Raw genomic sequence first — 14172 nt, forward strand, 5'->3', positions numbered from 1 at the left:
TCACAAGCCTTTTATACGAGAGGGATTTGAGGCTCCCCAAATCGGAGGAGTGGAGTTCTCCAGACCTGCAGCAGACCTGGGGTTGACTGCTAGTCCCAGAATGCCAATGAGATTTGCTTACGAAGCAAGTGACGTGGCTCCCTCGTCTGCGAAGCCAAATGGAGAGCCTCAAAAACCAGCCCACTGCCAGGGTCGCAGCTGGCCTTCCGGGATTAAGCAGCTTGCTATTTCACTTACCTGTCAGAGAGCAGACACGATTAATATGTTTTTTTTTTTTTTTACGAGCCAACAAATAGGATGGCGTCAATAGCTTTTCCACAGACTCTTCAGGAGCTTGGATTTGATATCTGGATTTCACCGCAGCCTGCAAAAGCAACAACGACAAAAAGACATCATTATCCTATGGACCAGACTCGTAATGCTCTAGACTGTAAGCTCCTCGTGGACAGGGAATGTGCCTGTTCATTATGATACTGTACTCTCCTAAGAGCTTAGTATAGTGTTCTGCATACCGTACGCACTCACTAATGAATGACAGGAAGTCGGAATACACGAATATGTACTTCAGTCACTCGGGAAACAGCGTGCACGTCATGCTAGAGTATTTGCGGCATCCACCTCTGTTATACTTGCAGTCGTAAAACTTACTGGGCACCCACTTGGTACTGAAAGAAGTGCTCAAGGAAGTATTAAATGCTTTGGGGAAAAAAAGGAAAGGACACCACCCCTTCCCAATAGAAGCTTCTACTCAAACAGAGACAAACATAAAGTTATTTACAAATAATCAAAATAAACGATTGAAGGGACAATTGAACATACACACATAAATGTTGAGGGTGGTAGTAAATAAGCATAAGCGTATAGGAAGGCGTTCATTTAGAGAATGATTCCAATTCATCTAAATTTTTCTTTTTCCCATTCCCTGGTTACTGCTTATGGTAAAAGGAGTGTATTCATTGATATGTTTTTTGGGGGAATGTCTACATTTTGTAAATGAATGATTTCATTAGTAAACACAAGTCACTTGTGCGTATGTTTTGTAATGATAATTGTTTATCCCTTGTGGGACACGGACTGTGTTCAATCTACTTAGGTTGTATTTATCCCAGGATAAATACAGTAGTTTAGTGCTGGGAACATAGTCAGCACTTAATACCAATACTTTTTAAATGACTTTCCACTTCACAGGCTGAGGACTCAGGGAGCTGAAAATGATCTCTTCACACACAAGGAGAGAATAAACTAAAAATGTGCCATTGACAGCAAACCTGTTCCCGTCTCAATTATCAGTAAAATCGGACCGACTGACTAAGGGTCATAGCAAAAGAAAATGATAGAATGATGGTAGTATTTGTTAAGCACTTACTATGGGTCAAGCATTGTACTAAGCACTGGGGTAGATGCAGTCAGATAAGAGCCAGTCCCTCTTCCATATGGAGCTCACAGTCCGAGGAGGAGGGAGAACTGGTATTTAATCTCTAGTTTATGGATGAGGAAACAGAGGTCCAGAGAAGTTAGGAGAGCCTTAGCCAAGGTCACACGGCAGGCAAATGGTGAGGCTGGGATTAGAACCCAGGTTCTCTGATTTCCAGGCCCAAGCTCGTTACATTAGGTAACTCAGTGAGGCACATGGGCTAATGGATAACGCATTAATAAAGACACATGAAACGCACCTGAAAGGACATAAAGGCAAGAACATCAAAAATAAATTCAAAAAAATCCCAAACTACGGAAGTAGATAAATATGTTGTGCAGAGTATGTGCAAATGGAAATGGGTCAATTTCAAAACACCAGTGTTGAGAGTGATGTATTAAAATAACCTTCATGTTTAGTTATGATAATCTACTTTTCCTATGTTAAAATGACAAAGTTAGTCTGATATGCCCATAAACTGTAGTTGACATTTTTATATTCTATACTGCACAAACAGGAAGTGTACAGTGAATCACTAGTCAATTGAACAAGAAAAGGTAGAGGGGGTTTTTTTTTTTATTAGTATTAAAAAGACTTATTATGTGCAAAGTACCTCATTAGAGCACTGTGCCAGGTACAGTTAATCAAAAACGCTCCCTGTCATCCTTGGGGCTCGCAGTCTAAGGCCCAGAGAGATTAAGTGACTTACCCAAGGTCACACAACAGGCAAGTGGAACTGCTGGGACTCGAACCCAGGCCCCCCGATCCCTGACTCTAATCTGACTCTTTCCACTAGACTCTGCTGCCTCTCATATTTCCATATGGGCCATTTTCAAATATTTCCTTTCACTTCCAGAATGCCTGCTCATCCCATACGATTTCAGTGGAAATACAGACAGTGCAAAACAAAATCTGGGCAGTGCAAGACAGAGGCACCGTTGTAAACCTAGGAGTGACTTGGGAGGTGACAGCAGCAACCCGCTCAACTGTATATATGTTCATTACCCTAGTTATTTGGTTAATGAGATGCACATCGCCTTGATTCTATTTATTTGCTATTGTTCTAATGAGATGTTCATCCCCTCGATTCTATTTACTGCTATTGTTCTTGTCTGTCCGTCTCCCCCGATTTTAGACCGGAAGCCCGTCAAAGGGCAGGGACGGTGTCTATCTGTTACCGATCTGTACATTCCAAGCGCTTAGTACAGTGCTCTGCACATAGTAAGCGCTCAATAAATACTATGGAATGAATTGAATGAACGCTGGTGTGGTTACTTCCATCTCCTTCATGTTACCGTTGCCTCAGTTTTGGATGGTGTTTTAACAGAATCCACACCCGGGGCTCTACTTCACCAATCAGTCAATCACTGGTATCGAGTGCTTACTCTATGAAGAGCACTATTTTAATCACTTGGGAGCATACGCTGCGACAGAGTTGGTAGACAAGTTCCCTGTTCACAGAGAACTTAGAGTCTAGAGGGGGACAGTGCTCCATTTCCTGGATCAGCTTTAATCAGGTGAGTAGTGTTCCGTTAAGCTCGGGATGCCAGCCGCTTGTTTGTTTTCCACCAGATGGTCCGTTTTGGCTACTTCCACCGGTGAGGACTCAGGATGTCGTGAGTTTCACAAGGTATCTGAACCAAAAAGAACGGGCTCCGTGATCAATCAGAGATGAAATGGGGACCTTGTCTTCTTCTCAACTCTGAAGTCTCTCCTACAGTTTAGTACAGGGCTCTACACAAATTATTTAATGAATACTATTACTATTTTGCCTGTCTTGCCCGTTAGATTGTAAAATTATTTGAGCTTCCCTGCCTGTAATTACACAATAAATACATATCAATGACATTTCTGTAATTTATTTAATTAGAAGAATGTCTGTCTCCCCTCTGGACTGTAAGCTCATTTTGGGCAGGGCATGTGTCTGTTATATGGTCATGTGGTTCTTTCCTAAGCGCTTACTATGGTGCCCTGCAAACAGTAAGCACTCAATAAATACCACTGACTGACTGAGGGCAGGGATCATAAATTTTCCCTTTCACTCTCCCACCCCTTGCCAATGTTACAATTTCTTTATTGTCATCATTCTTATATCCAAGTTAAGTGATTTAGCCAGGGTCATCCAGCAGGTAAGGGACAGCTGGGATTAGAACTCAGGTCCTCCGACTCCCAGGCCTGGGCTCTTTCCACTAGGCCACGTTGCTTCTCCAAGCTTCACTAGCACTGTGCTAGAGAAGCAGCGTGGCTCAGTGGAAAGAGCCCGGGCTTGGGAGTCAGAGGTCATGGGTTTGAATCCCGACTCTGCCCCTCGTCAGCTGTGTGACTGTGGGCAAGTCACTTCACTTCTCTGTGCCTCAGTAAAATGGGGGTGAAGCCTGTGAGCCCCACGTGGGACAACCTCATTCCCCTCTGTCTACCCCAGCGCTTAGAACAGTGCTCTGCACGGAGTAAGCGCTTAACAAATACCAACATTATTATTACATGCTGGAGGAGATACAGATAATGAGACCAAGCACAGTCCCTGTCCCAGAAGGAGTGCACAACCTAATAAATGGGGAGACCAAGTATCTCATCCCCATCAATCATCCCATCCTGCCTAGATTACTGCATCAGCCTCCATTCTGACCTCCCAGCCTCCCTTCCTCTCCCCATTTCAGTCCATACTTCACTCTGCTGCCCAGATTATCTTTCTACAGAAACGCTCTGGGCACGTCACCCCGCTCCTTAAGAATCTCCAGTGGTTGGCCATCCACCTCCATATCAAACGATAACTCCTCACTATTGGCTTTTAAGCTCTCCATCACCTAGCCCCCTCCTACCCCACCTCCCTTCTACGTCCCACCCCTCACACTCCACTCCTCTGGTGCTAACCCTCTCACTGTGCCGCCATCTTGCCTGTTTTGCCGCTGACCCCTGGCCCACGTCCTTCCTCTGGCCCGGAACGCCCTCCCTCCTCAAATCCTCCAGACGCTCACTCTCCCCCCACTTCAAAGCCCTACTGAAGGTGCACCTCCTCCCGTAGGCCTTCCCAAACTAAGCCCACTTTTCCTCAGCTCCCATTCTCTTCCACATCACCCTGACCTGTTCTCTTCGCTCTTCCCCGCCCTTCCTGCCCCACAGAACTTCTGTATATATACATATATATCCATAATTCTAATTATTTATATTGATGCCTGTTTACTTGTATTGATGTCTGCCTCCCCACCTCTAGAATGTGAGCCTAGATTTTGGGCAGGGATTGTCTCTCTTTATTTACCGTATTGTACTTTCCGAGCACTTATTACAGTGCTCTGCACACAGTAAGTGCTCAGTAAATACAATTGGATGATTGAATCTTTGCAGATGAGGAAGCTGAAGCTCAGAGAGGTTAAGTGACTTGCCTAGGATCACCAAGCAGGACAGCGGCAGTGCTGGGATTAGAACCCAGGTCTCCTCTTTGACTCCTAGGCCCGTGCTCTTCCCACTAGGAAACACTGCCTCTCCTTGATTCCATTATTGGGGACCACTGCTCAGATGCAAAGATCACTGGCCCGGGGCCCTACATACTATCTCTCTCCCTCTTCTTCTCCCTCCTGGGGCCTCTAAAATGACACTTCAAGGATGGGGGGGAGGTTGGGGGGGGGGGGGAAGAGGGAGAGGACAACCCAGCACCAGCAAAAATATTCTACTGACGTGTGAAAATTTGTTTGGGCTTCATTGTGAGAAGCAGCGGGGGCCGGTGGAAAGAAGATTTGGGCCTGGGAGTCAGAGGACCTGGGTGCTAATTCCGTCTCTGCCGCGTAACTGCTGTGCGACCTTGTGCAAGTCATTTAATTTCTCTGGGTCTCAGTTCCCTCATCAGCACAATGGGGATTCAAAACCTGTTTTTTCTCCTCCAAGCCCCACGTTGGACCCGATCAGCTTCGTATTTACCCCAGTACATTTACCCCAGGGCTTAGGTCAGTACTTGACGCAAAGTAAGCACTTAACAAATAACACCGATTATGATCATTATCATTTTGAGATGGGATAACAGCAAAGCGCCTGAGTCTGCTCTAGTGACATCGCGTCCTTCTTAATTAAAAAAATCCAAAGAACTCCATAAACACATGTTAATTCTTACGGTTTAGCCGGCGGGCAGGCAGTGACTGTGAGATTCATTTGCAAATGAGGAAGATGAGAGACATGAAGGGCTCCCAAGTAACAACATCTGTCCTCAGCCATCCTCGTGCCTGTAAGCGCACGCGCCGGGTTTGGAAAATTGAGCGGGTTCCCGCCTCTGAATTAAGCACTGGCATTATTCCAGTTCTGTTGTCTCAGTGGCTGATACAACCCCACAGCACTTGTGTGCAGATCTACAAATTACATATCGCCAATCATTCATATTCATCTCTGTCTTCCCCTTTAGACCGTCAGCTCGTTATGGGCAGGGAACTTGTCTGCCAACTCTGTCGTACTGTAGTCTCACACGAGTTTAGAACAGTGTTCTGCCCACAGTAGCGCTCAGTAGATCACACTGGAACGTTAAGCAATGCTATCATCATTTTCATATTTAATCGTTATTACTGCTCAAGTGATAATGCGTGGGTTTGCCTCCGGTTGATCACTGTTCTGGCTACGGTGGAGGAAGCAATGCAAACAGAGAAAATGTCCATTTTAGGAAACTTTTTATGGTAGGAGTAGCAATTTAAAAGGCATGAAGCCCATCTCTCCTGTCATTCAGGGGGAATCGTGGGACCAGATCATTGGCTTGGATTCCGGCGGATGAGGGTGGCATACCCTAGTACACTGTGGGAACTGCGTGGTGCTTAGGGTTTCTTTGTGCAGAACTGACACACACCTCATTCTACGGGACACAATCTCATGGAGTTCTGAAGCCCTTGAAATAATCCATAGCATTTAGTAATAATAATGTTGGCATTTGTTAAAGCGCTTACTATGTGCCGAGCACTGTTCTAAGCGCCGGGGTAGACACAGAGTAATCAGGCTGTCCCACTTGAGGCTCACAGACTTAATCCCCGTTTTCCAGGTGAGGTAGCTGAGGCACCGAGACGTCAAGTGACTTGCCCAGAGTCACACAGCTGACAGGTGGTGGAGCCAGGATTAGAACCCATGACCTCTGACTCCTAAGCCCGTGCTCTTTCCACTGAGCCACGCTGCTTTAGTGAGTGACTCGTGTGTTCAGAGCACTGTACTGAGCACTGGGGAGAGTACACTCCAACAGGGTTGGTAGGCACGTTCTCTACCCAAATGGAGCTCCCAAGCCTCGAGGGGGAGAGAGACATTAAAATGAATCAGGTATATAAAGGTAAGCGCTGGGGGGCTGAGGGTGGGGCGTGTTTCAGATATTCAAAGGGTACAGATCCAAATGGATAGGTGATGCAGAAATCAATCAGGTCAGACAGAATCCCTGTCCCACACGTCTTCCAAGCAAAGCCAGATTGGAACTGGGTGGGGTCTGAGGTGTGATAGAATCCCTGCTTCCATCAACCAATCAGTGGTGGGCCTGTGGAGTGGAGAGCACTGTATTACGCCCAACAGAAGGAAAACACGTACGGCCTCCTGGATAGAGCACTGGCCTGGGAGTAGGAAGGACCCGGGTTCTAATCCCGGCTCCGTCGCTTGCGGTGTAACCGTGGGCCGGTCACTTCACTTCTCTGTGCCTCATCTGTAAAACAGGGACTGTGCGTCTCCTGAGGCACAGGGACTGTGTTCAACATGACCACCTTGTATCTGCCCCTTACTGTGCTTAGGAACACAGTGAGTGTTTAACAAATGCCATTAAAAAAAACCCCCAAAGACTCGTGTTTTCTGTCTCGAGGAACTTCCTATCTCAAGGCAGGTGGGGGGAGAGAATGGGCAGATAATGCTCTCCCCGAGTGAGAGCAGGAGGAAGAGTAAGGATGAAAAAGCAGATCAGCCAAGACTCCCACAGTGAGGGTTTCCACTGTGGGTTTTGGATAGAATCCGACGGCAGAACAGAGGGAAACTCTTCTGACAGTGCCAACTGTTTGGGAACAGCGTGGGGTGAGGGAGGAAGAAACATTTGTGTGCTTCAAAGCCTTCAAAGCCTTACCACCTTCAAAGCCTTATTAAAATCACATCTCCAGAAGGCCTTCCCAACTAAGCCCTATTTCCCCTACTCTCTCCCTCTTCTGTATCATCCTTCCACTTGGATTTGCTCCCTTTATTCACCCCAACCTCGGCCCCACGGCATCTAAGTGCACATCTGTAATTTATCTGTCTCCCCGTCCAGAATGTAAGCTCCTTTGGGGCAGGGAAAGGGTCTATCAACTCTGTTATATCGTACTTTCCCAAATTCTTACTGCAGCGACACACAGGTGTCATGCCAATGGCACTTAAAGTGGCCTCGACCTCTTGCTCCTTAGTACCTCAAGGGGGGAAAAGAACACACAGCTGGGATCCAAACTTTCTCGCTGAGCCATAAACCCTTTCCTTTTTTTTTTTTTTTTTTTTTTTTAAAGAGAATTGGCACCCCTCGCTGGAATAGCATCTCAGCATTCCAGAAATGTCAGTTAAATGTGATTTTAATGTGACAATTTTTCATAGCAAGCTTTCTAATTACCGTGACTTGCTGTTTAGAACACCAACCCAGCGTATCACGACGTATCATAAGGGATGTGGGGAATAAGCCACACCAACGAGAAAGAGCGATGCGACACAATCCAGGCTCGGGGCCATGTTCCCGGGCTCCGGGGAGATGCCACTGAGAAGCCCGAGCAGAATGGCCATAACTGGAATCGTCGGTGTTATGGACATTTAATGACACAAGGGAGTTTCCGAGAGCTCATGTTCCCTTCGAAAAGCCCGTTTTCGAAACACTCTGGTAGTCAAGCCCGAAAATACCAGACGTTTAGACGTTTGCTCCCTTTCTGTGCAAGTCAGACCTCCAGAGAGGATTTCCATCTAGCATAATGTCCTTCTCCTCTACTGGTTGTTCCCGAACGCCGCTGCTGCGTTGGCACTACTGACTTAAAGCCAAGCTACCACCCGGGCCTTCTATGAAAATCCAGGGATCGATAGGAAAAACAGTTACTCTGAATAAGAAAACACAATTAAAACAACAAAATAACATCTCCCCACCCCACCTGGCCCCCTTCGCCCTTATGAAACAATCATCATTCGGTCCTCTGTTTAGGTCCTAACAGGAAGACAGATGAGGTATTATCCTGAGGACACTGTTCTTTCTAATTTAGATTTATGATTTTGCCAGGCCACGCAGTGGTTCTTTCTCATCAGACTTTAAATATTAGTTTCCATTTTGCCCAAGAATAAGATATTTTATTCATTGGCAAAATTCCCAGTCCGACAATATGATGGAAATAAATTACGTACATTTGCATGGCACTTTTGTGGATTCTTAATTAAGAAATGGTCACATCGTATAAGGGGATACATTTTATTTAGCGAGTAAAAGAACAAATGCATTAACCTCTATACATTTTAGAATTTAAGGGAAGGACAGATTTATGATAACTGTTCATCTTTCTCCACTGTGGTAAAGAAACTTTGACCTTAGGATCTTGGTGAATCATAAAAAGTCAATAAATCATATCTGCAGATCAGGTACGATTTTCATTTGGACAACTGTACATAAAAATGTAAAGTGATGGAGGGAGTGATTGGGCAGGGTTTTCTTGCAAAAATATACGAGCATGTTTTCTCATGCCACAAGTAAGGAAAATGTGCCCTTTTCATTCTACAGAGTTAATTCTGGGTTGCAGTCTTCAATCAATCAGTCGATCAATTAATCGATAGCATTTATTCAACACCTACCAAGTACTTGGGACACTGAGACAGAGATATGATTTCTACGTGCATCTATGTGTTTGTGTCTACATTTAATTAGGGAGCAGTCAAGAGATTCCCGTAAGGCTCTTATCTCATTGGAAATTACCGTCTAAATCCCAAAGGAAATATTTTTCAATCTCAACCTTGGCAGAAGGAGGATGACACCCTAATTTGTTTGAGAATGATTTGGTGAGTGTCACTTGTGGAAGGGAGACCCTGGAAAAACTGAATGATGAGATATATTCAGCTATGGACTCATCCCCTAAGGAAAGTGGCAAAATCCTCAAATGCAGATATAAAAACTGGACAGCACAAAAAATTGGGGAAGTCTTTATCTTTTGAGCCCCGTGTAGGGTACGGACTGGGTCTGTTCTGATTATCCTGTAGCAATCTCAGCAGTTAGCACAGTGCTTGATCAATACTTTAAAGAATGACATACTAGTCAAACACATTTTGATGTGTGGGCAAATCACCTTATGGACTTAGAAAGTTACACTATTATTATTATGGCATTTGTTAAGCGCTTACTATGTGCCAAACACAAGCACTGGGATAAATACAAGGTAATCAGGTTGTCCCACGTCGGGCTCAGTCTTCATCCCCGTTTTACAGACGAGGGAACTGAGGCACAGAAGTTAGTGGCTTGCCCAAGGTCACACAGCAGACGGGTGGCGGAGCCGGGATTAGAACCCACGGCCTCTGACTCCCGAGCCCGTGTTTTTGCCACTAAGCCCGCTGCTTTCCCAGAATGTTCCAAATGAACTGGCTGCCTGCCACCTGAGAGTGGCTGCTGACTATGATTCCGATTGCCGTTTATTAACATGTTTCCTGTGCAAGGGCCGGGTTCACAGAGGTGCTCTTAACTGCAAGCTACTATGATTGGGAACATTTCCTCCACCTTCACCCCCTGCATTTGCCCATAGGGGACGCCCTACCAAAAGAGGGAAGAATTGAGCTCATTTCTCTGACTACAATCAGGTCTCACATCAAACAGAAGAGAGGAACAAAGGGATCTTTCATAAATATATATATATACACACACCACATAAGACAAACCATCACTCAACTCTAATAAGAAACATTCCAAGATTTATATGACTATATATTTCCTTCCTGGGGAAAAGGCTGAGGAGTGATTTAATAGTGGTCTTCAAGCATATGAAGGTTTATTAAAAAAGAAGGTGATAACCAGCGGTATTTTATCTGCCTGGAGTCTAGAATGAGGGAGGATAGTTTTAAATCACAGCAGGAGAGATTTAGAAAGGAGCGTCTGGTCATTAGGGCTGTCGGACCTTGAAAGAGATTCCGCGGAAGGTTGTACAATTGCCTGATTCACTTCCGCCGGAGACCTTGAAATGGCGAGAGTGGACCAGGGGGATGAGGAGCTAGCTAGCAAAGAGTGGGCACGCCGTGGGCGTGACCTGCAGTGTGTCACGTAGGGACAGGGCATGGGTCCTTGGGCACGGCTGGGCTGGGGCAGGTAAGTGGTGGTGTGGAGCAAGCCTCTCACCTCCATCCTCCCTGAAAAAGTGCTGAAATTCCACAGGAAACAGCCTCCCTAGTTGTCAACTTTTCATCTTGAAAGTGGTGGCAGGAATCTGTGGGGGCTCGGAGGGGACATACCGCATAACGCTAACACAAGTAAGAAGGCTGCCATTTTGGACCTTTCCAATCCCAGTGGGAAACCCTTAGGTTGGGTCGGAGACTTGGGCTGAGCGAAGCTGAGAGTCCAGCTCACACAAATGTCGATTAAGCCCTCTTTTCTTCTTTTCTCTCTCTCCCTACTGCATCACCCTGACTTGCTCCCTTCATTCATCCCCCCCCCCCCCACCTCCCCCCTCCCAGCCCCACAGCACTTAGGTACATATCTGTAATTTATTGATTTATATAAATGTCAGTCTCCTCCTCTAGACTGTAAGTTCACTGCGGGCAGGCAATGTTCCTGTTGTATTGTTATAGCGCACGCTCCCAAGTGCTTAGTACATTGCTCCGCACACAGTAATCGCTCAATAAATACGGCTGACTGACTGTGGAGTGGAAACCAATGACAAAAACTCCCTGGACAACAGGTCTCACTGGCTGTTGACCAATAAACTAGAGCTTCAGGACAGATGCGACATAATCAGAAGAATAAGTTATTTCTTAAACAAATCTTATCACGGATTATACCAGGTTCGATTGTCTATCGAAAACCTAGGGCTACCTTTTCCTCTCTCAAGCTTACATGGAGCCTACCTGATAGCAAAGTCCCCCCTAACGGTGAGAATAACAAATCGCTTTCCACTTATGATCACGTTGAAGGAAAATACTGCTTCCCCCGGCCCTTCCCCCCCCCCGGTACAAATTCAGAAGAGATTTCCCTGCGTTTAGTTAAATGTAAAGTCTTGCCAGCTGGCTGAGCCATGAATATGCATCGAAGAAACAAACGTATTAGTTTCTGTCTCCCCGGCTAGACTGTAAACTTCTTGAGGGCAGGAATCACGAAGCAGTTTGGTCTACTGAAAAAGAGCGTAGAACAGGGAGTCAAGAGACCTAGATTTTCATAGCAGATCTACTACTTGCCTGCTGTGTGACCTACAGCAAGCAACCTCTCTGTGCTTCAGCTTCCTCATCCGTAGAATGGGAATTCACCATCTGTTCTCCCCACCTCTTAGATTGTGGACCCATGTGAAATGGGGACGGCCTCCAATGTGATTATCCTGGATCTACCCCAGGGCTTAGAAAGTGCTCAGCATGCAGTAAAGTGTTTAAATGCCAAAATTATTTTATTATTGCTATTATCAGATGTGGTGAGGCCACAACAAGCTGCCTTATCGGTGATCGCTTGTGATCCCGCCAACAACCAGGAAGGAAAAGCTTGGTGGAGGGCCTGGTGGGCTCTACCTGAGGCCGGTGACCTGCTGGCCCGTGGGGGCGGAGCACGGACGGAGGCTTGGCCTTTTCTCCCCGCTCTGCCGACTGACGGGCCTGGACCGCTCGGTGACTGCCACGTAGAGCCACAGCTACGAAGCCTAAGGCAGACAAAAGACCCTCATTTCGAATCGCGCGGCTCAGTGGAAAGAGCACGGGCTTGGGAGTCAGAGGCCACGGGTTCGAATGCCGGCTCTGCCACTTGTCGGCTGTGTGACCGTGGGCGAGTCGCTTAACTCCTCTGTGCCTCCGTTCCCTCATCTGTAAAATGGGGATCAATACTGTGAGCCCCACGTGGGACAACCCGATGACCCGGTAATACTAATGTTGGTATCTGTTAAGCGCTGACTATGTGCAGAGCCACCGGTCCAAGGGCTGGGGTACGTACAGGGTCATCGGGTTGTCCCACTTGCGGCTCGCAGTCTTAATCCCCATTTTACAGATGAGGGAATTGAGGCACAGAGAAGTTAAGCGACTCGCCCACAGTCACCCAGCTGACAAGTGGCAGAGGCGGGATATCTACCCCAGTGCTTAGAACAGTGCTCTGCCCATAGTAAGCCCTTAACAAATACCAACATTACACGCAAAGGGCACGTGTGAAAGCAGCAGAAGCAGCAGGAGAGCAGCACTCAGAAGCAGCGGAAGGCAAAAGCACTCGGGAGCAAAAAGAAGACCCACTGGCTCCCTTGACAAGCAGACCGGTACCGGACCCCTGGTGGAGTAGAGTGAGTGAGAGCTAAAACTAAGTAAAAGACTTTCCACGGTAACCTTGGTGATCAGAGGTGTGGTTGGAACTCTACTACGGGGTCACCGAGGCTCCCCCGGTCCAGGAAGGTCCTGGTTGGCACAAGTCGGAGCTGGTGACCTGAATGTTAATCCTATTGCGTTCTCTCAAGTTCTTAGCACAGTGGACTGCACAGAACGAGTACTTAATACATCCTATTGATTGAATGACTGGGGGCACTTCTTAAGAATGAAGTGTGCAGAACATCTTAATTGTTTTCAGATGAACAGAAACCCAGCAGGATTCCTGAAAAACGTGTTCAGACTTCATCAGTAGAAACAATAAGGACAGACATGTGAGACAGACTGAAATACAAAGAATATTGTGAATTAACCTCGGCCATCGTTATCCCGTGGCCCAATTCCACATCTCCCTTATTTTAACTTTAAACTTACAGTGTCTGTAACTTGACCCGTTCTCGGTTTCTTTATCTTCTACCAAAATCAAGTCTTTGAGATCACGATGGTGGTTCCGGATCCGTTTTTGGCCGGGGTTTTGGCCAGTGCTGCTCAGAAGGAAGCCACTCGACATGGCGTAGCTGGAATCCATAGCGGCACCTTTTTCATCCCGAAGAAAAGCAATAGCAATTCGTTTAAGACGACGGAAGACTAAAATAAATTAAAATACCATTAGTCTGTCTAAATGTTTTCTAGGCCAGCGGTTACTCAACGACTAAAGCATGAAAGTGGACGACGTGGTAGCCATCTTCTCTTCATTTGGATTTTTAATCTGGAATAGAGGTGGAGGGAGGGGAAGAAGGGAAGGACTGAGGTATACGCAGTTGGACACGTCAGGAGAGTTCAACTAGAAGGAAGAAGGTCTCGGTCCAAATTACCTGAATCATTTGCCAGTAGAGATGGTCTGGGAAGCTCAAAGAAAACACTCCACACGTGACCCGACTAGGGAGACTTCATGAAGAAGATCACATGAAAGAGATCGTTCTGGAAAACAAACAAACCAACACAAAAGATAGTATTTGCAATCCAAAGACTAGACCTACCCCTTTGATACTTTCATTCTTTTCCCTCTGCGTCTTACGTAGGGGAAATAATATCTGTTCTCCTTGGAAGAGAAATGACAGAGGTGATAAATTATGCTTCTTCACAAAATACATATTGACATTTATATCTTCGTTTTGGTAACTGATTTAAGTTAGACATGAAAATACACGCTGCAACAAAATAGACACAGTTTTCTTCTGCCTAAAGAAAAGACTCATTTTCCAAAAAAAAGTATGCAAAAGGTAGATTCCCATATTTAATTCACTACAGAC

This window comes from Ornithorhynchus anatinus, chromosome X3 (assembly GCF_004115215.2).
Source record: "Ornithorhynchus anatinus isolate Pmale09 chromosome X3, mOrnAna1.pri.v4, whole genome shotgun sequence".
Lineage (NCBI taxonomy): Eukaryota > Metazoa > Chordata > Mammalia > Monotremata > Ornithorhynchidae > Ornithorhynchus > Ornithorhynchus anatinus.